Here is a 14,135-nt window from a genome sequence, read left to right as displayed (position 1 = left end):
GGAGTTGGGGTGGGGGATGGGGTGGGGGTGGGGGTGGGGTGGGGGATGAGGTGGGGGTTGGGGTGGGGGTCGGGGTGGGGAGTGGGGTGGCAGTTGGAGTGGGGGATGGGGTAGGGGTCGGGGTGGGGGTTGGGGTGGGGGTTGCGGTTGAGGTGGGGGATGGGGTGGGGGATGGTGTGGAGGATGGGGTGGGGGTGGGGTGGGAGTTGGGGTGGGGGGTGGGGTGTGACTGCTAATGGGTATGGCGTTTCTTCCTGGGGTGAAGCAAATGCTCTAACATTAAGTCATGCTGATGGCTACATCACTCTGAAGACAGTAACCTATTCAATTGTGGACTTTAGATGGGTGACTCCTACAGTATGTAATTTACATCTCAATAAAGACCTAAAAATCCTTCCTTTTGTCTAACATCTGTAGGGCCGTGACTTACTCTGATGTCATTATTTACTCTAGTGTGGTGTCAACGAACTTTATTATTTGATCTAGTCTCCATGATGGTTTGTTTACAGCTGAGCAAGTTTACATGGGGCAAAATTAAATTGTCATATTAATTCGGTAAAACAATGCCCAGATGCATTTGAAGTTTCCTTTATGTCAGAATGCAAAGATGTTTCTACTGCCTTTCATTTGTTAAAAAACTAAAAGGTTTAGTATGTGGCTTTTAGATATCTCATGACAGAAAATGTAATGTTTACTTATTCCAGATGCTGTCAGCTTCTGCAGTATAAATGTAAATCAGAAAAAAGCAAGGTTACCGTCTAGCATTCTATTATTATGTGTCAAACCACACATCATTACATTGTCTCATTTTCTATCTTTAGCTAGCTAATTGTAAATATTCTAGACTGTACCTTAAGAACCCGTTCTTGGCTGGGCGCGGTGGCTCACGCCTATAATCCCAGCACTTTGGGAGGCCGAGGCAGGTGGATCATGAGGTCAGGAGATCGAGACCATCCTGGCTAACACAGTGAAACCCCGTCTCTACTAAAAGTACAAAAAACTAGCCGGGCATGGTGGCGGCACCTGTAGTCCCAGCTACTCGGGAGGTTGAGGCAGGAGAATGGCGGGAACCCGGGAGGCTGAGCTTGCAGTGAGCTGAGATCCGGCCACTGCACTCCAGCCTGGGGACAGAGCGAGACTCCATCTCCAAGAAACAAAAAAAAAAGAACACGTTCTTCTATTACATTTAAGCTCTGAGTGGAAGTGGAGCTGAAGCGACTGGAAAGAGGAAACGGGTTGGGCCAAGCTGTGCAGTGGGCAAGGCGAGCTGGCTGCCTCGTGTGCTGGAATTTGCTTATGTCTGGGAGTCACGGGCAATCAAAGGAGCCTCGGGACCCGTTCCCTTCCTGGTCCACCTTTGTGGCCCTTCAATATTGTCTACAGATCGGGGTGGCCGCCTAAATAGAAGACGCAAGGAGATCACTCGCTGTTTCAGATCCTCCTGACGCCCCACTATGCTCTGGGTGCCTGGCTGACACCTTCCTTCAGCCGCCAGACCGCGGGGCCTCCTGCGACACCTCCCACCATCCTGGGGAGCGTGGCCACCACAGGCCAGACCCCTGCACGACAGCTGCTGCCCCTCTGTCCAACCCTGCCCCTTGGGTCTCACTTCTTTCAGGAGCCTTCTGGGAACTCCCTCGTTTCTGGGTAAAGTCCCTCTTCGTGCTTCTAGAGACCGCATATTGTATGATTCCATTTATATGAAACGTCCAGAACAAAAAGGAAGAGAGAGACAGAACGTAGATTGCTGACGGCCAGGCTAGGCAGTGGGGGCTGCTCATCAGCACGGGGAGGACGCACCTCAGCTTTCAAGACCTCTGCCCTTGGTGTGCTCCTGCGTCCCTGACCTTCCAGCCAAGCCAGGCCTGGCTGCTCTGGGGTTTGTCACCTCCAGGCCTTTGTTTCTGGGGACCCTCCTTTCCCAGTTGCCGCTGAAATCCTGACCCGAGTCCCCTTGGATGTCACCACCTCCCTCGGGGACCCTCTGCATTAGACGTCTCTTCCTCCTCTGAACTCCCGGCACGTGGCAGAACTTCTCACACAAGGCAGTCACATTTGCATTTTGTTATTTGTGCAGTTGTTGTGCTCATTCTTTGCAGAAAGGAACTGTGTCTAATTCCTTAGTGTTCCCTGGTGACCACCGCACCTGCTGTCAGAAGGGCTTAGTAAGTACTTCCTGGGTTGAATGTTTAAGCTTCTCTCTCTCTTCCTCCTCATTGCAGCGTGGCTTGGGGGTGCCGTGAGCAGCACAGGTTGCTCCCACTGTGCATCACAGACTTCCTTGTTCATTTGAATTCCCCCTATGAATTATACATCATTTTTTGGTTTGTTTGCTTTTTTTTTGTTTTGTTTTGTTTTGTTTTGAGAGATGGAGTCTTGCTTTATCACCAGGCTGGAGTATCTCGGTTCACTGCAAGCTCCACCTCCCGGGTTTAAGTGATTCTCATGCCTCAGCCTCCTGAGTAGCTGGGATTACAGGTGCTCTCTGCCACACCCAGCTAATTTTTGTGTTTTTAGTACAGACAGGGTTCCACCATGTTGACCAGGCTGGTCTCGAACTCCTGACCTCAAGTGATCCGCCTGTCTTGGCCTACCAAAGTGCTAGGATTATAGGCGTGAGCTACCACACCCAGCCTAGTATTATTATTTTTACCACATTTATTTTTTGTTATAACTCTTCACTCCTTCTACTGCAAATTTTTGACTGTAGAAACTTAATACCCATCAAAGATCATGACACATTTATGTTCAGATGTATTTTAAGGAGTGGTGATACCATTATGAAATTTGGGAAGCTAACACAGCTCAGTGTTTAAGAGTTAGTGTCCTGCAATGAGACCTCTGGGTTTTACTCCCTTCCGTCCCACTTAGCAGCCATGTGATCTTGAGCAGGTTTTAAGTTTGGAGTATAAGTTTCCTTATCCAAAGAGTGGGGATGATAATGGTACCAACTTCAAAAGATTTATGTGAGAATTAAATAACAGAATGCAAATAAAGCATTTAGCAGAGTGCTGACTCATTAGCAAATGCATAATAACTGCTGGAGATGATCACGACCCATTGCCTCAACTTATGGCTCCGTCTCCTCTAAGGCATCTCCTCTCCATCGTCTCTTCAGTTTAGACATTTGTGTTGCTGAGCATCGTGTCACATATCAGGTCTGCCTCACAAGAGACAACAGAGTACAAGACGGCATCAGAATGATGTCACAGTTCCTGGACTATACTAATGTTCCACAAGAACATACAGTACCATCCACGAGAACCTTAGCAAAGAGTACTATCCACGAGAACCTTAGGATAAAGTACCATCCACGAAAACGTTAGCATGTAGTACCATCAGAACCTTAGCATACAGTACCATCCACCAGAACCTTAGCATATACTACCATCCACGAGAACCTTAGCATAGAGTACTATCCACCAGAACCTTAGCATAAAGTACCATCCACGAGGACCTTAGAATATAGTACTATCCACGAGAACCTTAGCATATAGTACCATCAGAACCTTAGCATACAGTACCATCCATGAGAACCTTAGCCTAGAGTACCATCCACAAGGACCTTAGCATAGAGTACCATCAGAACCTTGTAGCATATAGTACTATCCACGAGAACCTTCGCATATAGTACTATCCACTATTATCAGAGTGTGCACCAGCGTCCTCCTCCTTCCTTTATGAAAAGTTGCAGATGCACTTTGTGGAGTTTCATTCCGTAGAGGGAGCTGTTCACCAACACTCAGCACTCCTAGGAAGGAGGGAAGGAAAGCGCCCTCCTAACACCAAAAATATCTCACAACAAAAAAATCCTGATTAAAGAATATTCATACTCATGAATTAAGAAAAACAAAAGGAGAAATTGCCTGGAATAAATTCAGATCACCCTTTGATTCTGTCCACTGAGACGTATAAGTGACTGCTCCATTAAACAGAGGCAGTGTAGACCAGAACAGAGGCTGCGGCTCACAGCCTGGGCTCCCTGCCCAGCAAGCTGTGTCCAGCCAGCTTCCAGTATGGTGCTCACCTGTTCTTGGCCAACAGCTGGGTAATGGGCACCAAAGTTATTTTTCAGTGTAATACAAAAACGTAAAATCATATGTTGACAACTCTTTCCCTCCCTAGAGAAAAGAAAGGATGGTGTCAAAAGATCAGACAAACAGAATAAAACTCCAGACACTGGGGGCAGCCAGATTCATGGCAAGAAACCACACTATTTCAAAATGATTTTTCATAAAATTTAAATGTAACACATGAACATTTGAACTTATGTTTGCTAGCACTTACACAAACTCCTGTGGATATAGATGCCACTTACTTGAATCCATATTAAATATCCATATTAAATAAATAAGTTCAGTATTTTGTCCTCACAGTGGGAACATGACAAGGCCATTCAAAGAAACCCACCGCAGGGAGCAAGCCCTCTCACTCACCATGGGAAAGAACAGAGAGAGTGACGTCCCCTGGAAGGCTCTGAGATACTGCAGAGGGGAGGACCGCTTCTGGAACCAGGATGCCTGGGTGGAAACTGACATCCCCTGGAAGCCTCTGAGATACTGCAGGGGGAGGACCGCTTCTGGAACCAGGATGCCTGGGTGGAAACTGACATCCCCTGGAAGGCTCTGAGATACTGCAGAGGGGAGGACCGCTTCTGGAACCAGGATGCCTGGGTGGAAACTGACATCCCCTGGAAGCCTCTGAGATACTGCAGAGGGGAGGACGCTTCTGGAACCAGGATGCCTGGGTGGAAACTGACAGTCCCCTGGAAGGCTCTGAGATACGGTGGCCATGAGGAATGCTTCTAGAACCAGGATGCCTGGGTTGAGGGTGACAGTCCCTTGGAAAACCTCTGAGATATGGTGGCCATGAGGACTGCTTCTGGAGCCACGATGCCTGGGTGGAGGGTGACAGTCCCTGGAAGGCTCTGAGACATGGTGGAGGGGAAGACTGCTTCTAGAACCAGGATGCCTGGGTGGAGAGTGAGAGTTGTGGAGTTATGAGACATGGCAGCCATGAGGACTGAATCTAGAACCAGGATGCCTGGGTTTGAATTTCATCTCCACCACTTCCTCCCTTGATGACCCTAGCCAAAGTATTCCACTTCTTTATCACTTGCTTTCTTCATCTGTAAGATGGGGATAATAATAGTCCCAATTTTATAGGGTTGTTAGAAGGAATAAATGACTTATGATTTCTGAAGTTCTTAGAACAGTGTGAGTATTGTATGAAGTATTATACAAGGTAAGCCCTATAAGTGCTTGTGGAATGAAAGCCTTCAGAAATTAAAAAAACAAAAACAGAGAAACCCGTGGAATCACTGCACTTTTTTTAAAACCGTTTGGCCAGCCCAGTGGAAGCTGCATAAGCACATTTTATCCTCTCTTAGTAGGATCACGTCATCACAGAACCCCATATAAACACAACAACCTTCCCGGCGTGATCATGGCAACCATGGGGAGCACCTCGATCTATACCCATGCCACAGAACACACCGCAGAAGCAATCAGCACAGGCCCGGCAGCAGTACATGTTTTTAGAACTAGAGCCCTAAAGCAAGAAACAAAACTCTAGGCCCAGCATATTGTCTGAATTATGTCATGTGGGGGTCTGTTTATATTTAGGTAATGTATTTATCAAGAAAGAGTGGAAAGAAATGCATACAAATGTTAGCAAAAATATTTAACAGTAGTGGGACTTGGGATGATTTTACTCCTTTTTATTTTTATTTATATTTGCCATGTGTTCTACAATGAACATGAATAGTATCAGAAATTGAAAGGAGAAAACTTTTTAAAAGTGAGATTTCTTCAAGGGGAAATTTTTCTTTTTTAATTTCCTAGTAAAAAATAAAACTGTGAAGTTCAGAAACCCTTGTGACAAAACACATTTAATTTGTAAAAACCCCCTAAAATGAAGACGATGATGGGTTCTTTTCTGAGAACATGGAGGGAGGAAGGCATGGTCCTCTGCCAGGGGTAGGGGTCTCACCAGGTAGGAGGCGGGGCTTAGCATTGTTGATATGCTTTAGATCTGTGTCCCCGCCCAAATCTCATGTTGAATTGTCATCCCCAATGTTGGAGGAGGGGCCTGGAAGGAGATGATTGGATCATGGAGGTGGATTTCCCCCTTTCTGTTCTTGTGATAGTGAGTGAGTTCTCGTGAGATCTGGTTGTTTAAAAGTGTGTGGCACCTCCCCCTTCACTCTCTTCCTCCTTCTCTGGCCATGTGAAGACATGCCAGCTTCTCCTTTGCATTCCGCCATGACTGTAAGTTTCCTGAGGCCTCCCCAGCCATGCTTCCTGTACAGCCTGAGGAACCATGAGCCAGTTAAACCTCCGTTCTTCATAAATTATCCAGTTTCAGGTGGTTCTTTATAGCAATGCGAGCACGGACTAATACAGTTATCTACTCAACTCTCTGGCCCAGGGCTGGAGCTGGGGCATGAGACAACAGTCTTTGCCTTGAAACAGAAATGTTGACCTTTGTCAGCCCTGTGGCCAAAATGGAAATTTCAGACCATGTGGGAAATGCAGGATTTGTCCTCCATCCAAGCATCCATCATATTTTATTAGGTTGGCAAAAATTACTTGTGCACCAACCAAATACTTGGTTACCTGTGCCTGGTTAATAAAGACTCATTACATTATAAATGGTGAATGTGAAAGAGATGTACTGGCCGGGCGTGGTGGCTCACTTGTGTAATCCCAGCGCTTTGGGAGGCCGATGCAGGCAGATCACGAGGTCAGGAGTTTCAGACCAGCCTGACCAACATGGTGAAACCCCGTCTCTACTAAAAATACAAAAATTAGCTGGGCCTGGTGGTGCACACCTGTAATCCCAGCTACTCAGGAGGCTGAAAGCAGGAGAGTCGCTTGAACTCGGGAAGCAAAGGTTGCAGTGAGCCAAGATCATGCCACTGCACTCAGCCTGGGCGACAGAGCAAGACTCCATTTCAAAAAAAAAATAAAAAAAAAAAGAAGTAATCATGAAACCTGCTTTTGTCAATCTTGATTATGTTGATTAAAGTATGAAACTCGGGCTCTTTCTATAATGTCAATAAATAATTGTTCAGGAATGCAAAATGTGGGCAACTAGGCACATATTCTTTTCACACTGGCTCTCAGCCACCTAGGAATGTGGGGATGTGGCTGCTGGGACAACTAAAGGGAAGATGACTTGTTTCCTTCAGAAGGTCACAGACACAGCTATGGGATTTAGAAGTTGAGGAGCTCATCACATTCTCACCCATCTCATTTGACAATTTTATGTAGGCTGAGGTGTGAAGTGAGGGGGCACCATCACTTGAGTGAGAAACATTTGCTGAAGATCCGTCAGCCCTGCAAGTGGTGGACCACAACCTACATGCCTGTACATGCTCACATGCTCCCTGCGTGCATTCCAGGACAGCACTCTCAGAGTGAGCACCTGGGGACTCAGCTGTGGCTCTCCTGCCTCTCTCTATGCACTTGTCAACGCCACTGCCTCAGCACCCGGAGACAAGTGTCAGTGGCCCAGAGATCATTCCCATCAGCCCCGCCAGGCATTATTTTCACATCATAGCTCACTTTTCTGAATTCCAAGTCCCAGTTTACTTTCTTTGAGGTCTGTTATCCTGTGGGTCTTTACTAATTTAAGTGGTTGAATTATAGGATTGGAAAGAACGAATACGAAAGAAATTCAAGCTCTACAATTTCTATAGAAAAATTGAATTATGGCAGAATTTACAACTTTTGTGTTTTAAAGGTCACTACTGTGAAAGCAAAAAGACAACCCACAGAATGGAAAAATAAATATTTGAAAACCATATGTCTAACAAGGGATTTACATCTAGAAAATATAAAGAACTCTACGACTCACAAATAAGAAGACAAATGACCGAAATAACAAATGGGCAAAAGACTTGAACAGACATTTGTCCAAAGAAGATGTGGAAATGGTCAACATGTACATGAGAGGATGCTTAACATTGGCCATCAGGAAAATGCCAATCAAGGTCACATCCTGATCCAGTTTACACTCATCAGGATGACCACCATGAGAAAGACAGACAATAACATGTGTTGGCAAAGATGGAGAGAAATTGGAACTCACGTATATTGCTGGTGGGAATGCAAAATGGTGCCGTTGCTTTGGAAAGCAGTCTGGCAATTCCTTAAAGGGTGAAATGTACACATCATTTAACACACCTATTCCACCCCTTGGGATATACCCGTGAAAAAAGAAATATGTCCACACAAAAACTTGTACATGAATATGTATAGAAGCATTAATAATAATAATCAAAAGGTGAAAACTACCCAAATGTTCATTCTGATGAACGGATACACAAAATGTGGTATATCCACATAGTGGAATATTACTCACCATAAAAAGGAATGAGGCACTGGTACATGCTACAACACAGACAAAACTTATGCTAAGTAAAAGAAGCCAGTCATAAAAGGCCATGTATTGTGTGGATTTACTTGTATAATATTTCCAGAATAGGCAAATCCAAAGAAACAAAGAGCAGGTTGGTGGCTGGCTGCTTAGGCATGGGGATTCTGTAGAATTCCATTTGGATTGATCTGTAATGTTTTGAGTGTATCTCTTTGTATAGCTTGTTTGGTGATGGCTCTAGGTATTACATTATATACGTCTGGTGATCACAGTCTATCGGTGTTATCATTTTACCAGTTCAGTTGGAGTTTAGCAATCTTATCTCCCAGTAGTACATTCCTTCATTTTATTTTATTTTTATTTTTTATATTTTTGAGATGGAGTCCCACTGTGTCGCCCAGGCTGGAGTGCAGTGGCATGATCTTGGCTCACTGCAACCTCCACCTCCCGGGTTCAAGCAGTTCTGTGCCTCAGCCTCCCGAGTAGCTGGGATTACAGGCACCCGCCACCACGCCCAGCTAATTTTTGTATTTCTAGTAGAGATGGGGTTTCACCATCTTGGCCAGCCTGGTCTTGAACTCCTGACCTCGTGATCCACCCACCTCAGCCTCCCAAAGTGCTGGGATTACAAGCATGAGCCACCGTGCTCGGCCATCCCTTCATTTTATTTTTATTTATTTATTTTTGAGATGGAGTCTCACTCTGTCACCCAGGCTGGAGTGCAGTGGCACATTTTTGGCTCACTGCAACCTCTGCCTCCCAGGTTCAAGGGATTCTCCTGCCTCAGCCTCCCAAGCAGCTGGGATTACAGGCACCCACCCACACCCAGCTAATTTTTATATTTTTAATAGAGATGAGGTTTCACCATGTTAGCCAGGCTGGTCTTGAACTCCTGACCTCAAGTGATCCACCCACCTGGGCCTCCCAAAGTGCTGGGATTACACAAATGAGCCACCATGCCTGGCCAGTACATCTCTTTAACATCCACCATTTATAATGTAATTTTCTTAAATATTTCTTCTCTACATCTTTATAGCCACATCAGACAATGTTATACTTACTTCAACAGTTGAATATAATATACTTAAGAGAAGAATGAAAGCCAATATATTTACCCATATTTTGGCTTACCATGTTCTTTCTTCCTGATGATTCAAGTTTATTTCTTATATTATTCCCTTTCTATTTATAAAAATTCATTTAGCCATTCTTTTAGAGTAAGCCTACTTGCAACAAACTTTCTTAGTTCGTCTTCATCTGACAAAGTTGATTTCCCCTTGGTTCCTGAAAAACATTTTTCTTTTCTGGGCACAGGATTCTTTAAAAAAATACTGTATTTCCTTTATATAAAATTCAAGTAAATGCAAATAAATCTATAGTGACAGAGAGAAGATCAGCAATTGAGAACTGGGTGAGGAGACAGGAGGATGGCATGATTACAAAGGGTTGCTAAACAACTTTTGTGGCTATGAATCTATTCATTGTCCTGATTTTGGTCATGGTTTCATGCTGGGAATAGGATTCTGAGTTGATGGTTCTTTTCTCTCAGAACCTGAAAAATATTGTGCTGCTTTCTTCAGGCCTCCATGTTTTTTGATGAGAAATCTGCTATCATTTAAATTACTTTCTCCTATAAATGAAGCGCTGGCTGCTTTCAAAACTTTTTGTCTTTAGTTCCCAAAAGTTTAATTATGATGTAGCTTAGTATGGATTTGGGCTTACCCTGTTTGAGGATTGTCCCAGCTTGTTGAATCTGTAGGTTGTCTCATCAAATTTGGAAAAATTTTCAGCCATTATTTCTTTCAGTATTTTTTTAGTTCCACTCTCGCTTTTCCTTCTGGTACTCTCTTGATGGGAATGTTAGATCTTTTCTTAACATCTCACAGGTGTCCCAGATTCTTTTTTTTTTTTTTTTTTTTTTCAGTCTATTTTGTCTTTATTGTTCAGGTAATGGGTAATGGGTAATTTATCTTATTCTATCTTTCATTTTACTAATTCTTTCTTCTTCACCCTCCATTTTGCTGTTGAGACCATTGACTGAGCTTTTTATTTGGTTTTTATATTTTTCAGTTCTAAAATTTCTGTTTGGTTCTTCTTTATAGCTTCCATTTCTTTGTCAAGATTTTCTGTTTTTTGGTTTTTATTCATTTGTTTCAGGCATATTTGCAATTGCCTGTCAAAGCATTTTATCATGGATGTTATAAAATCATTGTCAGAATTTTAACATCTCTGCCCTCTCAACTTGGCCTCTGTTAATTATCCTTTTCTCATAGTTTGAGATTTTCCTGGTTCTTGCTGTGACAAGTGACTTTATTTTTATTTTTTTATTTTTTGAGATGGAGTCTTACTTGTTGGCCAGGCTGGAGTGCAGTGGCCCAATCTCAGCTCACTGTAGCCTCCACCTCCCAGGTTCAAGTGATTCTCCTGCCTCAGCTTCCCAAGTAGCTGGAATTACAGGCACGTGCCACCATGCCCAGCCATTTTTTGTAATCTTTTTTTTTTTTTTTAAAGTAGAGACAGGGTTTCATCATGTTGGCCAGGCTGGTCTTGAAGTCCTGACCTCAGGTGACCCACCCTCGTTGGCCTCCCAAAGTGCTGGGATTACAGGCATGAGCCACTGCAGCTGGCCACAAGTGACTTTAGATTGAAACCTGGACCCTTTCACGTCATGTTAGGAGACCCTGGATCTTATTTGAACCTTCTATTGTAACTGATTTTTTTCTGACAGCTCTCCAGCAACAGGAGTGGAGGTGCCCCCTTGTTCCTGCTGGGTGGGGGCAGGAGTCCAGTTCCCCACACAGCCTCTGTTGATACCTGAGATTGGGGCATGGGAGGTGACATTGTTACTGCTGGATGGCTGTGGCAGTCCTGGCTCCCAACATGGTCACTGCTGGCACCATGGTGGCGGCAGGAGGGTGGAATGGGTTGGGGGTGATGGTGGTATTTGTCCATATCACCACTCAGGGCTGGAGGAAGTCCTGACTCTCCTAGTATGGAGTAGGAGGGGCCGCTGTTGCTGCCAGTGGGGTGGACGTCAGGCTCCCCACATGCTCTCTGCTGCCACTGCAGGGTGGGTCCTCATCTTTGGCTGGCAGGAAGGAAGGTCCTTGTTTGAGACCATACTGGTGTGATGCTGGAATCCTTGTTGCAGCCTTGTGAGGGAGGCTGCAGGTGTGGTTACGGGTAGGGACAGAATTTCGTTGAAGTGGCTGGTGATGGTCTGAAAATTTTCTCTCATGCTGGGTAGCCCCTTTCCTGGCCCTTAGGCTGGAGAGTACAGGCTTCTGTTAATCCTTTCTTTGTCTGTGCCTGGGCTTTTCCACTACCAGCTTCTCATCCTCACGTCTGGGAGAACCCAGGGGAGGCTCTGCCCCATTCCTCAGGTCCTGAGCTCCCAACCTGTCTGCTTTTGTCTGCCCACCTTCCAGAGTCTTCTTGGGTTTGTTGTACGTGTGATATCCAGGGATTTTAGCTGTATTTAGTGAGAGGAAGAAGAAAATGTGTGTTCATTCACCTTCCTGAAAGCAGAAGTCAGTGGTATGTGCTTGTAGTGCCATTACTCATCCTGCTGCTTGCCTTTTCACTCTCCTGTGTCTTTTGATTAACAGAAGATCATAATTTTGATCAATTTTTTGTTTTTAGTTAGTATTTTTTATAATCTGTTTTGAAGAAACTTCACTGAGCCCATAAAGGTATTTCATCCTGTGTGATTTTCTAGAAGATTTATTCTTTACTTTTCACATTTAGGCCTACAATTCACCTGGGGGTGAATTTTTTTTGGTATGGGGTGGCACAAGGGCCAAGTTTCCAGTTTTGTCCTGTGGTTATCCCAATGATCAGCACCATGGATCAAAACCAGCACCCTTCCCTTGCTGCTCTGCAAGGTTACTTTGTGATAAATCAAGCATTCGCATGTGGGTATGTGTGTTTCCGGACTCTTCATTCTGCCCCACGTGTCCTTCGTCTCGCTAAGACCACGCTGTCCTGCGTGGTGGCACTAGCATCACGTCTTGGCATTGAGTAATGTGAGCATCAAACTTGGTCTTCAGGGTTGCCTTGGCTGTTCGTGATTCTTTGCATTTCCACATAAATTTTAGAACCTGCTTGTCAACTTATAAAATAGCAAACTGGATTTCCATCAGATTGCACTGAATTCATCTATAGACCAAATCCTTACAATTTGTGAACATGGAGTAATCCGCCATTTACTGAAATATTTCACCTTTTCGTTTTTTTCGTTGTTTTTGTTTTGAGACTGGGTCTCACTCCGTCCCCTAGGCTGTAGAGCAGTGGCACAATCACAGTTCAAAACGCCCTCAACCTCGTGGGCTCAGGCAATCCTCTCACTGCAGCTTCCTGAGTAACTGGGACCACAGCCATGCACCACCATGCCCGCCTAATTTTTATTTTATTTTATTTGCAGAGGTGAGGTATCGCCATGCTGCCGAGGCTGATCTTGAACTCTTAGACTCCTCCCACTTTGGCCTCCCAAAGTGCTGGGATTACAGGTGTGAGCCGCCATGCCCAGTCTGAAATCTTTCACTTTGAAATCCAGTATACTTTGTTTTTTTGCTGTTGTTTTTTTGTTTTGTTTTGTTTTGTTTTGTTTTGGAGATAGAGTCTTGCTCTGTCGCCCAGGCTGGAGTGCAGTGTCACAATCTCGGCTCACTGCAAACTCCGTCTCCTGGGTTCATGCCATTCTCCTGCCTCAGCTTCCCAAGAAGCTGGGACTACAGGCACCTGCCACCACGCCCAACTAGTTTTTTGTATTTTTAGTAGAGACGGGGTTTCACCATGTTAGCCAGGATGGTCTCGATCTCCTGACCCCATGATCTGCCTGCCTTGGCCTCCCAAAGTGCTGGGATTACAGGCGTGAGCCACCGTGCCTGGCAGAAATCCAGTATACTTTGAATATGAGAAAGGCAATGCAGTGCACATTCCATGTACCACATAACATGTTCAGAGGCTCTCAGGAGCGTCCCACAGTCAGTCATATACTTCTGCAGGGAAACACTAATATTCACCATCAGCAAATACTCATCTTCATTAGTTTGATGTAAGTAGGTATATATGTGTGTATAGGCATTTATGTATGTGTTTATATACATGTATGTGTGTATGTGTATATGTACACACATGCATACAGATGGCCCCCAACTTACAATGGCTCAGCTTACAGTTTTGTTTTTGAGACAGGGTCTTGCCCTGTCACCCAGGCTGGAGTGCAGTGGCACAACTCCATGCAGCTGGAGCTACAGGTGTGAGCCACCACATCCAGCTAATTTCTGTATTTTTTGTAGAGACAGGGTCTTGCTATATTGCCCAGGCTGGTCTCGAACCCCTGGGCTCAAGTGATCCTCCTTTCTTGGCCAAAGTTCTGGGATTACAGGCATCAGCCATGGTGCCTGGCCTTAACTTACAATTTTTCTCCTTTATCATGGTGTGAAAGTGATACGTATTCAGTAGAAGCAATACCTTGACTTTTGGATTTTGGTATTTTCCCAGGCTCCTCTCTGCAGCAGAAAGCGGAAGCCCCCAGTCAGCCACGTGATCGCCGGGATCCACCGCTCTCTGCCAGCACTGACCATACTACCGGGTGATTTTGCTCCCAAGTGATTTTGCCCAGCTGTGGCCAAGGTCAGCGTTCTGAGCAAGTCAAAAGTAGGCGAGGCTAAGGCAGAATGTTCGGTAGGTTAGGTGTGTTAAAATCATTTCCAACTTACGATATTTTCAACTTTTGATGGGTTTATCGA

This window comes from Rhinopithecus roxellana, chromosome 21 (assembly GCF_007565055.1).
Source record: "Rhinopithecus roxellana isolate Shanxi Qingling chromosome 21, ASM756505v1, whole genome shotgun sequence".
Classification (NCBI taxonomy): Eukaryota; Metazoa; Chordata; class Mammalia; order Primates; family Cercopithecidae; genus Rhinopithecus; species Rhinopithecus roxellana.
Note: the sequence above shows the minus strand (reverse complement) of the source record.